The 21,418-nt window shown below is 33.2% G+C and overlaps 1 protein-coding gene across 2 annotated transcripts in view; it reads left to right on the forward strand.

Moving 5' to 3' along the window:
* dnr1 (defense repressor 1) overlaps positions 1 to 21,418 on the forward strand; it is a 40,752-nt gene that overhangs the window by 12,088 nt on the left and 7,246 nt on the right. The window contains exon 1 of one of the 2 annotated variants that reach the window (XM_067772204.1): positions 938 to 3,047. The exons of the other annotated variant lie outside the window; for it this stretch is intronic. The gene's annotated coding sequence lies outside the window, so the exon portion shown is untranslated. Of the gene's footprint in view, positions 1 to 937; positions 3,048 to 21,418 lie in introns of those variants that run through there. 2 annotated transcript variants of the gene reach the window in all.

Consider the following 21,418-nt stretch of genomic DNA (forward strand, 5'->3'; position numbering starts at 1 on the left):
GGACTTTGAACGTTTAACATAAATTGTTATAAGTATATGTACATATTTTGCATGGCATTTAATTTAGCGCGTATAAATTTATTTCTAGCTACACATAAAAAATTTGCTACAAATACATTAGACTTTGAGATACAGCAGTATTAATTGTATTTGATACTGAAGGTACTTTGATGAGTAACGCAATAACGCAATAACAAGTATACAACAACCTAAGTTCGAAGTTCAGTGTGCCGAGCAGAGTACAAAGTAAAATGAGTGCTTAAAGTAATGTTAATTTTTATGACATGGGGGCTCGTATTTGTAAAGATTAAAGTAGGCGTTGTGATATAGCTGGGAAAAAATGTTAAAGTTCGTATGCGTATAAAACGGAAAATAAATAATATCAATTACAAAAACCATTGTATAAAGCAATATGAGCAAAGCTCGCTAATTAAATACATAGGAAAATAAATATGTTTGTTTGATATTTGATAAGTTCAAAATGTGCCTATAAAAAAGTTAAAATTAAGTGTAAATCACAAACAGTTAAAAAAATTCGATTATTGGTAATTCGTAACGGCGTGTTGGAGCCAAACCAAACCCAGTAGCGCTATTCATTAACTTCTTAAACACATTTGACAGCGGTAAGCTCGCTTAACAATTCTGCTGTCCACTAATTCCCACTTTTTTCTATAGATTGATGCTTAAGTAAACAAAGTACTATCTCCGTTTTTCGAAGTTAGCCTCCAAAAAATAGATATCGGCTTTCGAAGTTCGAAATTCTACATTTCGAAATTTTATTTTTTTGTTAACGCGTTCAGCAAATTGGAAAAGTAAAAATGTGGTCGTGGTCCGCTCTTTTCCCTTATTTGAAGGGCTGAATTCGTTTTTTGAGAAATTTGGTATAACAGCTGTTATACGAGGTGAAAAATCAAAAGTCAGAGTCTGACTGTGGCCAGAAGTCAAAGTTCTGACCTTTCACCTCGCATAACAGCTGTTATACCAAATTTCTCAAAAATCGAATTCAGCCCTTCAAATTAGGAAAATAGTTTAAAAGCAACATTTTCTTGAATTTTTAAGTATGTACTTTCGTTTTGTAAGGAAAAAAAGGATACATTAGGGAGGGGGGTACAATTTTGTTAGCTGTCCTAATCATGTGAAAACGACTTCATAGCTTAAAAGGATATTAAACGAAAATGTGAAGCTTCTCAAGGCCAAAATAATGACATATCAATTTTAAAAATCGGACGTCAAATAACCAAGTTTCAACGTAAGACCTTTTCGGTTGTATTTCGAAGGATCGAACAAAATTTTCCGAAACCCTCTCAACATAATCTTTAAATTTAGGGGCGGACATTAGCAACTTTTCTTTTCGACCCAGTCTAATGTGCATATGTGAATTCATACATGTGGCGAATGTTTGAAAAAAACGTTCACAATTGTAAACAGCCTGGATCACCTGTTAAATCGCTGTTCGATTACTGAAATCATTTGCTCAATAGTGTTTTTCAAACATTTTTGTAGGGGACTGCCATATTGCATATTTGACATATTTTAAAAGGTTAACTTAACTGGCTGCTCATATTTTCTAAATAAACTCGATTTTGAAAATGAATATTAATATGTAATCTGATTTTCTGTAGACACATTAAAAAGAAAAGTTGGTTTGACACACAAAGAGGCAATTCATGCCAGTAAGATAAGACAATTTATTAACCGCGAGCATAAAACAAACGTTTCTTCCATTCTCTGACCATTCGCGACATCCGTTCTGTCAGCTATTATTTGACAGATAGATATGGCAATGGAGGAATAGAAAGATTTTTCACTTCTATGGATTCACAATGTTTTTTAATTCCTCTTTGAACTTTTCGTAAATTTTGACATTTCACTATCAGATATACCACTTTTTCTCAAATAGAATAAATACTTAGTACTTAACTTAAAACTAAGTAAAGGGCCAATTAATGGTAACTTATCCATAACCAGATAAAACAGCTGATCGAACCATCCTCAATGTAATCGTTTAATGGTGCCATACCATAGGCAACCAATTGGGTTTTGGTTTTTCGCCATATTCATAACCTAAAAATATTTGAGTTGGAGGATTTATTAATTTTTTGTAGATTTTATTTATTGTTTTGGATACGTTTTGGCTAAGAGACTTTTTTTTTTGTGGCATATGTTTATAATTTTTTGCGTCTTCTTCATTTTTATGAAATTTTCACGATTTTTAGGTTAAGGCACCAATAACTGATGCCAATTTGATATGGATAAGTAAAAATATGGTTAAGAATATTGGGTTAGGGTTAAGGAAGTTTTTTAACTGGCCCTTTAGAGAATCTCGATCTTAGAAACGCTGAAACTTAGTGAACCGCGCTGTAGATACGGATTCACTACGTTAAAGTGGGTATAGGCATATGGCTTTTAGTCAAATGTACAAACCAATTTTTATTGTAAGTGTGCCAGTGTCATTTTTTACAGTTAATTAACATAATAAAATAAAAATACTTTAATGTTTTCGCGAAAACAACCATCCAACAAAGAACTACCAGAATAGCATATTCCAATGGAATATATGCAAAACATATTAAATTAGCATTCTAAAATTACTTAATTCGCCTTTAGCAACAACAATGCGTATGCAAATGGTATAGATTTTCATTACAAGTAAACAACTGCAAAATAGGGGCCTGTTTACCATTACGTCAATGCAAAACAAAACAGAAAAAAAAATTAAAACGGGAACATAATAAAAAAAAGAAGAGGAAAAAGAGGTTTGAAAAAAGTGCTTATCGCAAGGAAAAGCAAAACAAAAAAAAAATGGAATAAAAAACGTGAATAACAATGTAGCGGCAATCCTTAAAGTCACACCATTAATATAATAAGAGATTTTTAATACGAATCGTTTTTTGTGAACATATTTTTGACGGGTTGAAAAAAAATTGCTATTTTTAATGTGTGGCTAATTGCGCTAAAAAACAAATTAAAAAAAAAAAATGGCTGATAAGAAAAAATTTAATAAATTACAGTAAAAACGTTATCAATTCCAATGTCGTTTAAGAAAAGTAAGATTGTTTTTTTGTCACACAATCAGCAATATTAATAGCAATCGATGACTTTACTTGACCCCAAAAAACTACGTCATTAGGCAGAGTTTAGATAATGGTGGAAAAATAATAATAGTTATGTATATATAAATAAGTCCTAGTAAACATTACATCATAAAGCTATTATTTTATACAATTTACGTCAAAGAAAACGTTCTGGGAAAGATAAGCGAAGAAAAAAACAACGGACCCCCATTCGCACTTAGCATACATTTTCAGTCTAATACCGACAATAAGGTTTTAAACAGATTTCAGCTTGGAAAAATGAGTATTGGAAATTTCACTTTTTCGATTAGCGTTGAAAGACTAGAATAGTGGTTACAGTTGTAGTCAGAAGAAATGCCAAACTTAAGTCATTAGCAAACTAACTTTAGCGATTACAAAATGTGAGTGTAATTGCCTGGGACGTCACAGGTTCTACTCGAGATGAGAGCATATTTAGTTATCCACATCGCATGAAACGAAACATTCAAAACTCTGGAGAATTGTTCCAGAAAAATTTCATTTTCCAAGTAGTATCAACCTTTCTCCTACCGTGTGCTACCGTTTTCTTTTTCAAACGTGCACAGGGAAGCCCTGCCCTCAAACTCCAAACTTCGCTATCGCTAAAACCCCATACCCAAAAATATCAAAAACGGTGTCAGGTACGTAGAAAAGTATGCAGTATTTAGTACCATGTGGTCAGAAGGCATAACAGCCTAATTCCTATACTATAACCTACGGTTGACTCTTCACTGACACCTTTGCCAGAAATGAAAACGCTATAAGCATCGTTTTAAGAGAAAAAGGAATACATTTTCGATAACTTCTTTGACGTTACAAAGCAGCGTTTGCAGTTTATTCGAAATACATCTGAGGCTAGTGTCAACTGCCAGAAGTAAAGAATATATAGAACGGCATGTAAACAACGAAATAAAAAAATAAAAAATTGTATAGTGACAAAAACGTCGTAAAATATGTATGTACATACATACATACATGTATACACACATACGTACCTACATACATATATACATATGTACATATATACATACATACATAAGTAAAGTGTGATAAGATACTAAAAAAAATTACATAAAAAATATTTAAAATACTGTAGAAAGAAATTTTTACGATTGAGGTGAAATAAAAAATGTATGCAAATATTCAATTTGTAATGCATTTAATATGTGTATGCATTCATATTTATCTGATTGTATATTACACTCCGCGCCCACTTATTATCATTGTCACACAAACGGCGCAAGTGATTCGCTACGTAACGGGAAGCACTCGCCAGCCGCGTGCTAGATTTTCAATACAATCTCGATATCTTAAATAAACGTACATTTTTCAGAGCCACGAGCAAACATTTTATTAGTACGTCGCTCCTACAAAATTACAGACACTTGCACATGTATGTACATATAAAATATGAAAAGTCTATGATTCAGGCCGTGACAACGGCAACAACAGCGCTCAACGAATTTAAAATATATGGGCAAGTGAAATCTATATATAAAAATCAAATCCTGTGTGTGTGTGTTCGCTATGGAAACGTATTTCCCACACTTCAATCATCACCAAATTTTGGCTATAGGTTCCTTCGATCAACACGAATGTTTTAGGCTAAAAATAATTTCGATATATAAAAGGAGCGTGGCACCTCCCATACAAATGGAATCTTTGGTACTGCATAACTCTGAAGGTATACATGCCAGAACATTGAAAATCAGTAAAGAGTTATATGAAGTCAATCCCTAACAACACCAAGGAGTATATCATACTGCATATCTCTCGATGTAGTAATGGTAGGATAATGAAAATTGGCAGGGAGTTATATGACGTTAAGTCCTAACACCAGTAAAATGTGGAATTGGGAAAAAGGGGCGTGGCACCTTCCCTACAAATGGGATTTTTCAGAACTATGGCCGCCGTACAAACTTAGGCAATTTTAACACCTAAAGTTTGATTCCATTGTTGAGTTTGGCTGTTATTCCTTTTGGACGTTTAGTAATCTGCCGCCGTTAAAAAATTTGTTAGCTTCAGTCTATCTACATCTTCTATAAAAGTCAAATTCTGTGTATGTGTTCCCTATTGAAACGTATTTCCCACACTTCAATCATCACCAAATTTTGGATATACATAGGTTCCTTCGATCAAGACGAAAGTTTTTCATATTTCAGAATTAAGAATTTTAAATAAATTTTTTTTTGGCTATGCGAGCGAGCATGTTTGTGTGTGTGTGTTAATTTTGAGCGATCATCTCTTAGTTGCGCTACTTGCTAAGATTTACAATGATAGAGTTTTTATTTGGAAAATTTACGATCTTTCTAAGAAAATTCAAATTTGAACCCTTTTTGTTTTATATTTCACTGTGAGATACAAATTTTTATTTGGTAAATGAATATTTGTTTAGTTAATAAGTAAATAGTAATCACAGAAATTTACTGTCAGTAAAATTCACAACAGACAATATAGTGCTATTAACAAGAGTGTAGGGATTAGGTCTTTTTAAAATTCCTTTTCAACTTTTAAAATTTTTTTTGTAAAAAAAAGAGTTGTTGTTTATACGTTGTTGTTTAAGAACTTGCATACAACTTAAGAGAGTACAATTTAATTACTAGTGAACTGTATTTTCGGTTTTCTGACTTGAATTTGCCTTTTTTTTGCTATTCAAACCTATTTTTCAAATCTCAAAACATGAACTACTCTTAGCTTCGTTAAAACGAGCAACATGGCAATTAAAGTAAAATGATATATGATATTTCGCTATAGAAATCCTTCCATAAATTTGAACAAATAAAATTAAAAATTATATATTAAAGCTATTTTTTCCTTTAAAATGGCGAAAATTTTATAAAAATAAAATTGAAATCGAGTGCTTTTATTCACTGAGCTAACTCGTACATGTAAATATTGTGAGAAATATGCAATCAAGTATTCTTGATTAAAAAAATGGAAGACAAATGTCGCCTTGAATAAATGAAAAGTTTTATACAAAGAGAAGCTCGGCCTAAAATCTTTTCGGAGGCTATTGCACCTTGTATTTATTTATTTATTTATGCAAAAGTAAGAAATTCTTACTCATTAAATTAAAGTGTTCGAAAATATATAAATTGCTTAAGCACTTCAATACTGAGTGAATTATATATGTATGCTAATTTATAAATTATTCAAAACTTGGGGTTGACGAGCAGAATGGTGGAAAAAACGTTTTATTACAAATCTATTTTTAATTAAAATTTGAAATCAAGCGAATAAATCGTGTTAAAGAAAAAATGCGCCCAACTTGCGGGTATCTGTTATGGAAGTTGCTCTTGAATGAAGCGTCAATGAAGGGGTGATTTACAGCGGTTATAGAAATGTCGGGTGGTATGGGTTCTACGTGGTAAACACATATATATAATACTTCTATATATGTAAATACCTTCCTATCTTCCTAATGTGCAAATTTTCTGTGAATCATTATTTGCTGAAACTGTGCAAATGTATGTTCTGCGCATGCGCGGGCTTTGTTAGTGTTATTGCATTGTAGTAGCGTGTGTAAAAAAAGTATTAAAGGGGTAGCAACGGGTCACTATTCCCTTTACCCAACTTCTGCACACTAGCTGTTATAAAATCTCAGTTTAGTCGATTAAACAATGAAAAGACCAACAAATACAATACAAGGCTTGATGTTGTATTTATTATTTAAACATGGGCTGCAGCCATACAAAGTACATTATTTACATAAATAGTCAAAAAAAAAAAAAAACAAAAACAAGGTGAAGAATTCATATTTTTAAAATGAAAAAAAAAAAAATCAAATATACATGTATAAAAATATACTTATACATATGTACATCCCAAAAGTATTTCTTTAAACGTTTTGAGTTTTTTAATGATGTAAATTTTTGATGAAGTAAATAAAATATAAGTCCAGTACTCACTGGCTGCTATTGGTGTTGAAATAATAACAATTTTGTAAATTTTTTTCTATCATACTCTTTTTCGTCCGTCCTTTTTTCGTTTCAAAAAACAAACGAATAACCAAATAAAAGCATTACTTCCTTACACAGCTGTGTTCGGTGATTATTAAAGATGTCATTGCTAAATAAATTTTCGATGGCTATGTGATCGTCCATGATACTATTGGAGAATACAAATCTTGTATTTTGAAAAATTTTATTTATTAAACTTAATTTTACATTTCCAATTGGGCATGCCTTGAGTACTTGTCTTAAAGCTTTCTCTGACACTATACAATATTCCATACGTCCACAGATGGTGCGACAAACGGACCTTTATTTTTGTGCGCTGAAAGTAAAGGCATTTCTTCACCTATCAATTGCCTTGGTATGTGAAACATTTTATTTTCTTTTGTAGCTTCATTTTCCTTTTTCGAACGAAATAGCCTAATATACAATATTGATAGAAGCAAGACGGCTTGTTGAAATATACATATATTTAAGCGCCATTTTTACAAAAATTTAACGACAGCCTTAAGATTTTGTCTCCTTCTCTCGTTGTATATCTGTACTGTAATGTTTGACAGGCTGCACAGTTCAGTAGTAGTGATAGAGAAGTATTACATATATGTGTAAACACTAAAAACTTTGTTTTTAAATATCTGCTACTTGTTAGGTTCTACATTTGAGTTTTGCAAAACTCATGGGAAGTGAAAGTAGCGTTTTTTTTCTGAATAAGCCTAACCCTAGTAAGATAACGTACGTCTGTGAGAGGTACGTCGGTTTAATTTTGCTCTCAGTTTCCCACAATCGTAAAGAGAGAACATTCTTATTCTCAGTTTTCTCAGCTACCATTGCCAGCTTGTCAGTGGGGGGTGTTTTTCAATAGTAACTTTTTTGTTTGCTGAAATATATACGATCATTTTTTACAAATACGTCTATGAGACGTATCGTTATCTTTAACGTGACTACGTGACATGACTAATTTTATATGTAATTTTTGCCGAAAATGGTGATTTTAGCTAATATTTTTTAAGTATAGTTTAAAACAGTTAATTCATGCAATTGAAGTACAAAAATATGCATTTTATTTTTTTTTTTTTTTTGCTATAAACTGAGGTCCTTCGAAAAAAACTGATTTTTGTAAGGACAAGTCCAAGACAAGTCAAACTTAATTTTTAATATAGTAAAGAAAACAATATTTTTCTTTAAAAAACGTTTAAAACAAGTGTATATATATCAAATAAATGATTAAAAAAAAAACAAAATGTAAGTTTTTTTTATATCTTTAGGGTCCTTAAACTTGAACACGTCTCTCAGACGTACGTTATCTTTCTAGGGTAAAAAAATGCCGTTCGTTATCTTTCTAGGGCTAATGTACCTACGTAAATGTGTAAATAAACCACCACATGTATCGAAAACAATGAGTTGTATCTAATTACCTTAATAAATCGACATATTTATCTAATAACACACAGTATTTAAGTTAAGTTAATAATTAAACATATTTATTTATTTGGATTTTCTAATTAACGGCAACACTGTTGTATGATCAACTCATTAATACCAGCGGCAGCATGAGTAGGCGCACACGGCAACTACATAAATTCAAACAACCAACTAAGCAGTTAGCAACAACAAAAAACGGAACAACAAAAACGCGTTCAGTTGAGTTCATATGTGTTTGGGTACAAAGTCCATTTTTCGTTTGGGTCGCTGTACAAAGTCCAATTTTACCATTCACACATAGCATGCCTTTTTATAACTATGTATATAGTATGTGTGTATGTATATATCGCCATAGTGTTTTTTAATGTGTGTGTGTGTATTCATGTTAAATTTCATTTCTGTTTTGTTCACGAAATTCTCTTTTTTAAACAATTAGTTTTTATTGTATTTATTTTTATATCTCTCGCAGTTATTGCTGTTGTTTTTGTTGGTTATCTATTAAAACAAGTAATATAAAGTTCATTTTCTTGTCAAAACGAAATGTGTACGTGTGTAGCAGCACGCAGCACTCACGGATACAACAGATACTCAGTGATACTAAAAAAAAAACTGAGCAGAAAACTTAAAATGAACCAAGAAGAGCGATCTTTAGGAGCGATAAAGCATTTAGCTCGCACTGTGTTCGCTCTTTACAAAATTTATCCAATTCACAAACACACAAATATTTGCATTTATTTGAGTTTTTTCTCTTAACCTAAAGGCGGTGACACAATGACATTTTTCATATAGATGCGTTTAACACAATCTTATGCATTCCAATAACATCGCCACAATCAACCGAGATGTTGCGTTTGTAAATATGAAGGAACTTCAGACTTGGCAATTGAAGTTTATTACGCCTTGCCACTTCATATACAAAATTTCGCAAAGCACTGTTAAAAACATTCTCCCTATACAACAAAAATACTTGCTAACATATTTTGTGTCGTATTCATTTGTTATATTGCAGTTTCTATTTGCGAAAAATGTTAGAAAATTTACCAACCAGTGGGAAAAATAATTTCACTTGCAAAGTGTGCCAACACCCTTAGCCAAATCAAATGTCAAATTCTTCTTCTTATAATTTACTTGGAACAACATTTGGGAGATGGCTGCTTTTCAATATCAGATGGCGCCAGTGTCGCTCATTCTACCATTCTCCATAAAAATACATGCAATCTACACATAATGCATTAGCATGTGTTAAACTCATCTATATGAAAAACTGCTTATAGCTGGAGACATTGGTGCTTCATCGGTAACCGTATCGGTAACCTTTTAACAGCTGATTCGACCAAACTTATGAGAATCAATGCAATCGATTATTGGTGCCGCTAAGGTCGTAACCGTATCGTAGCCAACCAATTGGGTTTTGGTTTACCGTCGTAACGATAAACAGCTGATTACGTTAGGGATACGACTACAGCGATACGACATACGGCACCAATGACTCCGGCTTATGTGTCGGAGCTGTAATCCTCACAAGCTCACTTGCTTTACATTGACTTCAAAGCAGGGGTACCCGAAATTCAAACTGTGGATGTGTGAGTAAAACTAAAATCATTTTATTGGTAGCGGTTTAGTTGATGAAAAATCAATTAGGTAGGACGTATGCACGCATGGTTGTTGACACACAAAAAGTAATTCGTAAATATGCCATATAAATACTACGTTATTGCTTGAGTCTACGAAAAATGTAAACAAAATAAGTTTTTACCATGAGACCATTAAAACATTCTGCGCATGAGCGTTTGCTTGCAAAATATCTTTTCGCAAATACGCAAATAAACAATAGCCTCCTGCGATGTTGCTACTCTGCTTGTTCAGCATAGATCATGGCGCAACGATACAAGGTGGCAGCATGGAACAGCTGATTATACACTTTTTTTATTTCATTTGATACATCAACTTCAGGCGCAGTACGATTTTGACATTTGTCCATCGAATTTACAAAAACAAAGTACATGGAATTTTTAAGCTATTGCATAGATTTTATCGCGGGCTTGGCGACTAAATAAAAAAAAAAAACGTAACGGATATTTGTCAAAAAAGGTTCGAAAAGGTTCGAAAAGTTTCGAAAAAGGTTCGGTGTTAGCAACAGGCCAAATATGTAAAATTGGATCTCTATCATAAAGCTAAAGTTAAAGTGAAAGTTAAAGTTAAAAATAAAGTTAAAGTTAAAGTGAAAGTTAAAGTTAAAGTTAATGTTACAGTTAAAGTTAAAGTTAATGTTAAAGTTAAAGTTAAACTTAAAGTTAGTTAAAGTTAAAGTTAATGTTAAAGTTAAAGTGAAAATGAATGTTAAAGTTACCTGCAGAGGATATCAAGTCTCAAACGTATGTTTCCTATTTCTGTTACCATAAACCTATAATTTCAATTATAAATATTCATTTATTCAATAAAAGTAAAAAATTTGTTTTTTTATCGGTCACCACGCTTAAAAAGTGTAACTTGAATTAATATCAAAGACAAAACTTGAATTAATATCAAAGAAAACAAAATGTTGCATAAATATTATAATTGCATAAGTTGATAATATGCAATAGCTTTACCGCGGCAGTCCCCGAGTGCCACACGTACTTTTTTTTTATTTATGTTTGTAGGTATGTCACAATGCTGCCACCTGTATCATTCCGCTATGGCATAGATGAATGGATTTGCAACTCTTTGTTTCGAGAGAGCGCTGTCAAAATGCACATTTTTTATAACATTTGTCAATGATGCCACTTCAAACAAAAATGAATAGATCTGAATATGAGGATTTTTCACATACATTACGGCGATTAAAGTTTCAATCATTTAATAAAATGATAGTGGTAAAATATTCATTTCTTTAAACTTATTTTACAATAATACGACTAGTTAGAGTCAAATATAAACAAATCTAAGTAAAATTTACATTTTGATTAAATTAATTAGTCAGACATTGTAACGCATTTAACTCACAGTGAAAACCATATATTCTTTTGAAATTTCAGTAAATCGGACCTATGATATAATAGTTAACATCATTTAATGGATAGGGCTTATCCTACATGTCTGACGTTTCAGGTTCTGTGATCAAAATGGACTGGTTGCATCGGAACGTCATATTTACAAAACCTGTTTTTAGTGATAACTTTTGAATGGGAAATAATATTACCCTCCGCCTTCGAACTAATAATATTTACACTAAAACAAGTAGTTTTATCCTTTTTCCCATAATTTTTGAACGCATTTCTACAGTTGTAGGTCAAACAAAATTTTACCGAAATTTTTGGCCCGTTTTTCATTTTAGCTGGCACATTTTTTGTTCTGGCAGCCGCTTCAGCTGGCGCGACGGATTTTTCTGTGATTGTTGCCAGCTCAAATTTGAGAGAAATCCCTCGTGAGAGCGCAAAAAATGAGAGAGTTGCGTATCAAGTCATCTTTGTTGTTCAGCGACAACTAAATACGAATAAAGACGAAAGAGAATAATAATACGGGCGAAGTGGCGCCAATAATTATTCAACTAAATGGGGACCGCTGCTTCAAAGCAGCTCACCATTTGTTTTGTAGGTGGAATTCATTCATTATTTATTTTTCTATATTAAGTTTTCCCTTCTGTTAGAGCGTGCTATATTTTTGAGCACACCATATGTTTATATCAAGCTCTTAAGCCGCAGTTAAGCTGCAGTTACCCACGAACGTACGGAGAAAAAACGTGTCAGCTGACACGACCTAACTTATGAGTGGGCAATGTAAACGAAAACTCACCGACGTTCAACGCACGTACGTACGTAGCCCGGAACGTAGAAATCAAAACAATTCTGATTTTTTCCGTAAGAATGTATCAGCTGATCGCTCTCTCACTAGACAGAGTTGCCTAGTAAACTTTTGTGCGCTAATTTTTGACAGTTTGTAGTTTTATGCAAAAACACCTAATTAAAGTTTGAAAAATTGTGAAAATAATTCGAAATAATTATGTAAAAGTGCAGATTATAAATATGTAATCTATTTATATTTATTTAATATTAATTCCAGCCTTTTACAACATCAAAAATTAAATTGGAAAAGTTGATGTTTCCATAAGCATGCATGCAAACTAGTCAATGGCAACAGTGCTTTGCTGTAAACAATACACATACAAATATTGTATGTACATGTACCCAGGCGCACACATTGATTCCAACGGGCTTGAGGGTTCGGTCAAACGTGTTTCGTACGACAAACGGCCGTACGTATGGCACACGTCGGTGGGGTAACTGCCGCATAATGCGAACGTACGTAGAAAAAACGTGTCAGCTGACACGACCTATCCTATGAGTGTGCAATGTAAACGAAAACTCACCGACGTGCAACGCCCGTACGTACGTAGCCCGGAACGTAGAAATCAAAACAATTTTGATTTTTTCCGTAAGAACGTGTCAGCTGATCGCTCTCTCACTAGACAGAGTTGCCTAGTAAACTTTTGTGCGCTAATTTTTGACCGTTTGCAATTTTATGCAAAAACGCCTAATTAAAGTTTGAAAAATTGTGGAAATAATTCGAAATAATTATGTAAAAGTGCTGATTATAAATATTTAATCTATTTATACTTATTTAATATGTATTCCGGCCTTTTACAATATCAAAAATTAAATTGGAAAAAGTTGATGTTTCCATAAACATACATGCAAAATGGTCAGTGGCAACAGTGTTTATCTGTAAACAATACACACACAAATATGTTATGTACATGTACACGGACGCACACATTGATTCCTACGGCCTTGAGAGTTCGGCCAAACGTGCTTCGTACGACAAACGTCCTTACGTACGGCACACGTCGGTGGGTAAAGCCGTGGTTACTCACGAACGTACGTAGAAAAAACGTGTCAGCTGACACGACCTATCTTATGAGTGTGCAATGTAAACGAAAACTCACCGACGTGCAACGCCCGTACGTACGTAGCCCGGAACGTAGAAATCAAAACAATTTTGATTTTTTCCGTAAGAACGTGTCAGCTGATCGCTCTCTCACTAGACAGAGTTGCCTAGTAAACTTTTGTGCGCTAATTTTTGACCGTTTGCAATTTTATGCAAAAACGCCTAATTAAAGTTTGAAAAATTGTGAAAATAATTCGAAATAATTATGTAAAAGTGCTGATTATAAATATTTAATCTATTTATTCTTATTTAATAGTATTCCGGCCTTTTACAATATCAAAAATTAAATTGGAAAAAGTTGATGTTTCCATAAACATGCATGCAAAATTGTCAATGGCAATAGTGCTTATCTGTAAACAATACACACACAAATATGTTATGTACATGTACACAGACACACACAATGATTTCTACGGGCTTGAGAGTTCGGTCAAACGTGCTTCGTACGACAAACGGCCGTACGTCCGGCACACGTCGGTGGGTAATTGCCGCATAACTGCCGCATTACTCACGAACGTACGTACCAAAAACGTGTCAGCTGACACGACCTATCTTATGAGTGTGCAATGTAAACGAAAACTCACCAACGTGCAACGCCCGTTCGTACGTAGCCCGGAACGTAGAAGTCAAAACAATTTTGATTTTTTCCGTAAGAACGTGTCAGCTGATCGCTCTCTCACTAGACAGAGTTGCCTAGTAAACTTTTGTGCGCTAATTTTTGACCGTTTGCAGTTTTATGTAAAAACGCCTAATTAAAGTTTGAAAAATTGTGTAAATAATTCGAAATAATTATGTAAAAGTGCAGATTATAAATATGTAATCTATTTATATTTATTTACTATTAATTCCAGCCTTTTAGAACATCAAAAATTAAATTGGAAAAAGTTGATGTTTCCATAGGCATGCATGCAAGCTGGTCAATGGCAACAGTGCTTATCTGTAAACAATACACACACAAATATGTTATGTACATGTACACAGACGCACACATTGATTCCTACGGGCTTGAGAGTTCGGTCAAACGTGTTTCGTACGACAAACGTTCGTACGTACGGCACACGTCGGTGGGTAATTGCCGCTTTAGCCCGTAAGAACGTGTCAGCTGATCGCTCTCTCACTAGACAGAGTTGCCTAGTAAACTTTTGCGCGCTAATTTTTGACCGTTTGCAGTTTTTATGCAAAAGCACCTAATTAAAGTTTGAAATATTGTGGAAATAATTCGAAATAATTATGTAAAAGTGCAGATTATAAATATGTAATCTATTTATATTTATTTACTATTAATTCCAGCCTTTTAGAACATCAAAAATTAAATTGGAAAAAGTTGATGTTTCCATAGGCATGCATGCAAACTGGTCAATGGCAACAGTGCTTATCTGTAAACAATACACACACAAATATGTTATGTACATGTACACAGACGCACACATTGATTCCTACGGGCTTGAGAGTTCGGTCAAACGTGTTTCGTACGACAAACGTTCGTACGTACGGCACACGTCGGTGGGTAATTGCCGCTTTAGCCCGTAAGAACGTGTCAGCTGATCGCTCTCTCACTAGACAGAGTTGCCTAGTAAACTTTTGCGCGCTAATTTTTGACCGTTTGCAGTTTTTATGCAAAAGCACCTAATTAAAGTTTGAAATATTGTGGAAATAATTCGAAATAATTATGTAAAAATGCAGATTATAAATATGTAATCTATTTATACTTATTTAATAATAATTCCAGCCTTTTACCACATCAAAAATTGAAATAGAGAAAGTTGATGTTTCCATAAGCATGCATTCAAACAGGTCAATGGCAACATTTTTTTCGTTGCCACTACGGGCATAAATTTCGCTCAAATGTGGGTACGAACGGCATACGTATACGTACGTTACACACGTCGGAGGGTAACTGCCGCTTTAGTTTTGAATATCTGCTCGTCGCATTTAGCAATTTAACACGTTCAGTCGATTTGGGAGTTTAACGAATTTTGTATAAAAACCTTTTATAGAGCTTCCTGCGCCCATTTTTGAACCATAACATCAACATATGCATATCAAATACGGTCCTAAGTACATATATTTAAGGTGCTTAAACAATTTGCAAGTGAAATGATTTTTCCCAATCGTTGATACTTTTCTAACATTTTTCACAGTTAAAAACTGCAATTTAACACATGAATAGAACACAAAATATGTTAGCAAGTATTTTTCTTGTATAGTGAGAATATTTATAACAGTGCTTCGCGAAATTTTGTATGTGAATGGGCAAGGAGAAATAAACTTCAATTGCCAAGTCCGAAGTTCCGAAGTAAAAAAAAAACGCTTATCCTCACTTAGATAATGCTTAGAAGGCCCATCTCGCGGCAACTATCTACAGAACCTCCGTTGGTCACACTGTATATCCTATAGCTGAATCGGTTGCGGTGAATAGTGACACACACCATTTGTTGAGGTAATACATAGAGCTGAAACATAGACACATATTTCAGTTATGTACATCTGAGTGTAATGCGTATTGAAATTAGGAATACTAATTTTCTGCGCAGCAATTTCAGCAGAGTAGATAAAGTTTAACGCTTAGCAGTTCATATTAAGTTTAAGCGTAAACGTATATAGATGTAAAATAAAACACAGCTATTGTTGTGTTGACAAAACCTCCTGCAAACGAACTTAGATTTGATTTCGCAATATATTACTTTAATAGTTAATAAAATAAAATAAAATTAAAGAACAAGAGAAAGAAAATAAAGGAAAAGAAAGACAATTGAATAAAAAAACGAAAAAAAAAAAAAATAAATAAAACAAAACAAAACAAAATAAAATAAAAAAATAAAATAAAACAAATTGGGAAGGAGTTCCAAACACTGGCCGAACGCTAGTTAAAATTTGAAAGGGTCTTTATAAGTGAAAGTATTTTTCCCACACACTTACTTAGTTCTCAAATCAGTCTAATATTTGCTTACATACATAGAATTACCTGCGGAATGGTAATTTATTTTTATTTCTCAAGCCAGATAACATAACTTGCGGAAATGAAATAACAAAATGAAATTTATCTTTGCAAACAGATTGGGTCTACCGATAATTTATTTATTTTTATTTGAATGCTCATTAGACTGAGTCTGTTTCCCCAGGGGAAAAGCCCTCTATAGTATCTAAAGATGTAGCTTACATTTAAAAAATTTTTTGGTCTTGAGCAATCCTTCTAATATCTTTGAATGATCTATATTACAGGCCAATATCCCAACTGTCAACATGTTCAAAACTTTTTGAAAAGGTTGTTAAAAACAATTTATCATTCGCTATCAATAGAATAGTCGATCCATATCAGCATGGCTTTATTGTGGGACGTTCGACTGTCACAAATCTGGCTGTTTTCTCTCAGTATTGTGTCTCTGCATTTAAGGATGGATGTCAAGTTGACACCATATATACGGATTTTTCTAAGGCTTTTGACACCGTTTCTCACAAACTACTTCTATGGAAACTTGAAAACATGGGCTTTCCCTCAAGCTTTCTGTCGTGGCTGAAGTCGTATTTGGAAAATAGAATCTCTTTTGTTGAAATCGAGAAAACTAAGTCTTATGAATTCTTAGCAACCTCGGGTGTACAACAAGGTAGCATTCTTGGTCCTATTTTGTTCTTAATGTTTATTAATGATGTTGGCTCATGCATAAACAACTCGAATTATTTGCTTTATGCCGACGACTTAAAACTCTTTCGGAGGATCTCTTGTACCTCTGATGCATTGCGTCTGCAAGAAGATCTAAATGCTATAAAAATTGGACCATTCAAAATAATCTGCGACTCAATATTAGTAAATGCTGTCACATAACGTATACAAAGTCTATGAAAGTGCTTTGTTTCGTGTATTCGATTTAAAATGTAACTATGGCTCCAGTTAATGAGTTTCGCCATCTTGGTGTAATTTTTGACTCAACCTTTACCTTTGGTAATCATGTAAACTTTCTCATACCAAAAGCTTATACCAACTTGGCTTTCTTGCGGCGATATGCTACAGATTTCAAGGACCCATATACCAGGAAAATCCTATACAATACCTAAGTGCGTTCAAAGCTAGAGTATGCTTCAGTCATCTGGAATCCGATATACTCTTCGCACTCTTTAAGAATTGAAAGAATTCAGCGCAAGTTCATACGATTTGCTCTTCAACCTCTACACTTTGATAATCCCCTGCCATCCTACAATGCTAGATGCATGCTTATCAATGTCTTGCCACTTGAAGTTAGGCGTTTTGTTCAAAACGTAATGTTAATTTTTGACATAATATCCGGTGCCATTGACTGCTCAGAACTACTTGGGCAGTTGACTTTCAATGTCCCTAACAGAGCTCTCCGGTTCCACAGTACATTCCGCGTTGAAGCGTTGCGTTCGAATTACTTCAGTTTCGCACCTCTTCTAAGAGGTATTGTAGAATTTAATCGCCTATCCAGAAGCCTTGGTCTGGACTTTGCCATGCCAAGGTCTCTGTTTAAGGCACGCATTGAGTCTTATTACTTTTCTGAGTAAACCTCTTTTAAAATTGTTGAACTAGTACTAAGTCAAACTGTAATCTAGTCAGTAAGGTTGTTACCATTTGACTCAATAAAGCTATATGAAATATATGACCGCATTATATGAAAAAAAAAAAATCTGGAGAAAAAGACAGCTTCTCATGGCCAAACTAATAACATATGCCTTTAAAAAATCAAATGTAAAATAAATAGAAAATAATAAAAATTTGCTGTGTTTTGAAGGATACAAATAACAAGTAAAGGTGTCTAAGTTCGGGTGTAACCGAAAATTATGTACCCAGCGTGAGCTTCATTGCACATTTAATTTCAGATAAATTACTTTTCTACATAACACGTGGCACCACCCGTTTAAAAGAAAAATGTCTCCCTATTACCTCTTACAGTAAAACTAGATAAGTGAAATATCATTGATTCAAAACTATTTTTTGCTAAGTTATAGCTTATTATTCTAGTCTACGACACTTATAAACTTGTTTTATATCTAAGTTGCTGTGGTCTTTAACCGATCTCGTCCAATTTTACTAGAAATATTTTCTGCTCTATGGAAAATATGTGTAGACAATTTCATTACGATATGTTCAGTTTTCTTCGAGTTATGGCGCCCGAAACATAGAAAATTGCTTAGTCATAAAAGGGGCGATGCCAAACCCATTTTTTTAAATTTTAGTGTTTTCCAATGTGATGTTATAATTCAATTTAGAAAGTAAAATTCTATTGATATAAAGCTCTTTTTTGCAAAGATATAGCTTATTTTATTCATCCATGACCCTTTTAAAAATCTTTTATATAAAAGTGGACGTTGTCTTTAACCGATCTCGTCCATTTTTTCTAAAAATATTTCCTGCTATAAGGAAAATATGCGTACCCAATTTTGTTACATGTAAATTTTTCTTCGAGTGTAAAATTGATTTTATCACAAGTGGGCGGTGCCATGCCCATTTAAAATTTTTTTTTTAAATATTTATCAAGAGTCTCAATATAAGTCCACACGTAAAATTTCAACATTCTAGGTGTATTATTTACTTAATAATCAGGATTTTTGTGTTTTTCCAAAATGTTATATATAAAAAAAAGTGGGCGTGGTTATCATCCGATTTCGTTCATTTTCAATACCAATCTATTCTGGGTCCAGATAAGCTCGTGTACCAAATTTGGTGAAGATATTTTAATATTTACTCAAGTTGTCGTGTTAACGGACAGACGGACGGACATGACTCAATCAAATTTTTTTTCGACACTGATGATTTTGACATATGGAAGTCTATATCTATCTCGATTCCTTTATACCTGTACAACCGACCGTTATCCAATCAAAGTTAATATACTCTGTGTGCAAAGCACGTTGAGTTAAGCCGAGATCCTCTCAGCATACGCTTAATGCACCCTCTTCCACTGGTTGCTGGAAACCTTGTGATCTTCCTTAGCGTCGGAAGTTCGAAACTTTTGTTTCGATCTATTCCAGTATACACATTCAAGTGTATTGAAGAAGTTAAAGTTATTTTTAATATCTCTTTGTCTGAGTTGATGTCATCGCTACTTTTATTTTAGTTCTTAAGTCATAAATTAAACCAAATGGGATAGATAGATCGATGACAATGAATAATGGTTTGCTTTAAATTAGTTCGTTAGTAATAAATTATATTAGTTTAAAGTTGTGTTGCAGACATTTTTCAAACGTTTTCTGTTTTTCTGATATATGTGTATAGAAACGGAACGCTCTCATTATATCAAAGCAGATAATTATTTGCTTTTTTAATGTACATATGTATATTGAAGATAATTTTCATGATAGTTAAAGCTTGTGATGATATTCGTGTGCTAGGATATATTTTCTATTATAATTTCAAAGTAAACAAAAACACAATTTATAACTAAACAACTTTTCTGTTGCTTACGGACAGCATGGCGTATGAGTAACGTAATTTATTACATATTATTTACTTCAAAATATTTTTTTATTGACTCTAGTTCGAATCGCTAAACTGTTGAATAAATAACTCCAATTCAATTATTATAAGCCGGTGTTAAACTCATGAATTCTTAAATATAAGTATAAACTGAACACACCATTAAACAAACATCCATAAATAACTCCAATATTCAGTAATGCAAAATGGCCTTTATTATACTACTTTAAGGTACTTCACAATAACTCTTACTTCAAAATAATTGTGTGTTTAAATCAAACTGCTTACTGATTACTCAGCTTTCGCTGCTTTTATACTCTCTGTTGCCTCGTTCACCCATTTCTTCTAAGGTCTAGTAACTTCGCGAACTTCGTGCTTGGTTACCAGCCATATATGTACATGTACTATATTTGTAGTTTATAGTCTCTCGTATAGCCATATGCGTGTGTATATGTGAGTACTACTTCGGCTGATGATTACATGTGTTTATGAGCATCTCTCCGTTGCCTTGTATGTATTTGTGTAGATGATGATTGATTTGTTTACGTACATACGAGTGGCTGGTTAGTATCGAATTAGGGATGCTAGTATCACTTAGTGATGTGAATATTCGTCGCAATACAATGGCCAAAACCGCCTAGCTGGTTAAATGCTAATTAGTTATGATGATGATGATACTTTACTTTTGGGTATGAAAAAGTTTGCTGATGTTGTTAATATGCAATAAAATAAAGTCGACTTAGGTATAATTGTAGTTGGAGCTTTGGCAAATTTTTAATTTATATGATAATAGTACAATTTCGCTCAAAAGAAGTACAGCTATAAAATAAGTGTAAAGTCATGTATAGTTACCTTAAAGCGAATCATCGCTCACTACTTTTTGGTTGTCATGTTATGCACCAGCTCTGATTTCTTTCGGCATTCGCCATGTTTTTAGAAAGCCTTCTAAAAGTACTTAGACACCAGTAAGGAGCCTCAAAAATATAAGCAGAAGAAACATCTTAAACCGGCACCTTTGCACACCTTAAAAAAGCATGAATAATCTAAAAAAAACTCAAAAAATCAAAATCATTGTGAATTCATACAAGTGGCGAATGTTTGATAAAAACGTTCACAATAGTAAACAGCCTCGATCACCTGTTTAATCGCTGTTCGATTACTTAAATCATTTGCTCAATATTCTTTTTTAAACATTTTTGTAGGCGACTGGTACATTGCATTATTTACTTATTTTAAAATGTTCGCTTAAGTTGCTGCTCTCATTTAATCTATTAACTAGATTTTAGAAATGAATAGTAATATGTAGTCTGATTTTCTGTAGACAAATTTAAAAGAAAAGTGATTTGAAATACAAATGGGCAATTCATGGCACTTCAATTTAATAACCCGGTACAAAAAACAAACCTTTCTTCCATTCGTCACAGCCGTTCTCCCTGTCAGTAATTATTTGACAGGTAGGTATGGCAATGGAGGAATAAAAAATGTTTCACTTGTATGAATTCGCAATGAAAATAACCAACAACAACAGCAATGTATCCCTGCCAGCATTTTTTGAAAATTTTGATGAAAAAATATTCAAATATCATACCCCAAGA

Source organism: Eurosta solidaginis, chromosome 3 (assembly GCF_040869045.1).
Source record: "Eurosta solidaginis isolate ZX-2024a chromosome 3, ASM4086904v1, whole genome shotgun sequence".
Taxonomy (NCBI): Eukaryota; Metazoa; Arthropoda; class Insecta; order Diptera; family Tephritidae; genus Eurosta; species Eurosta solidaginis.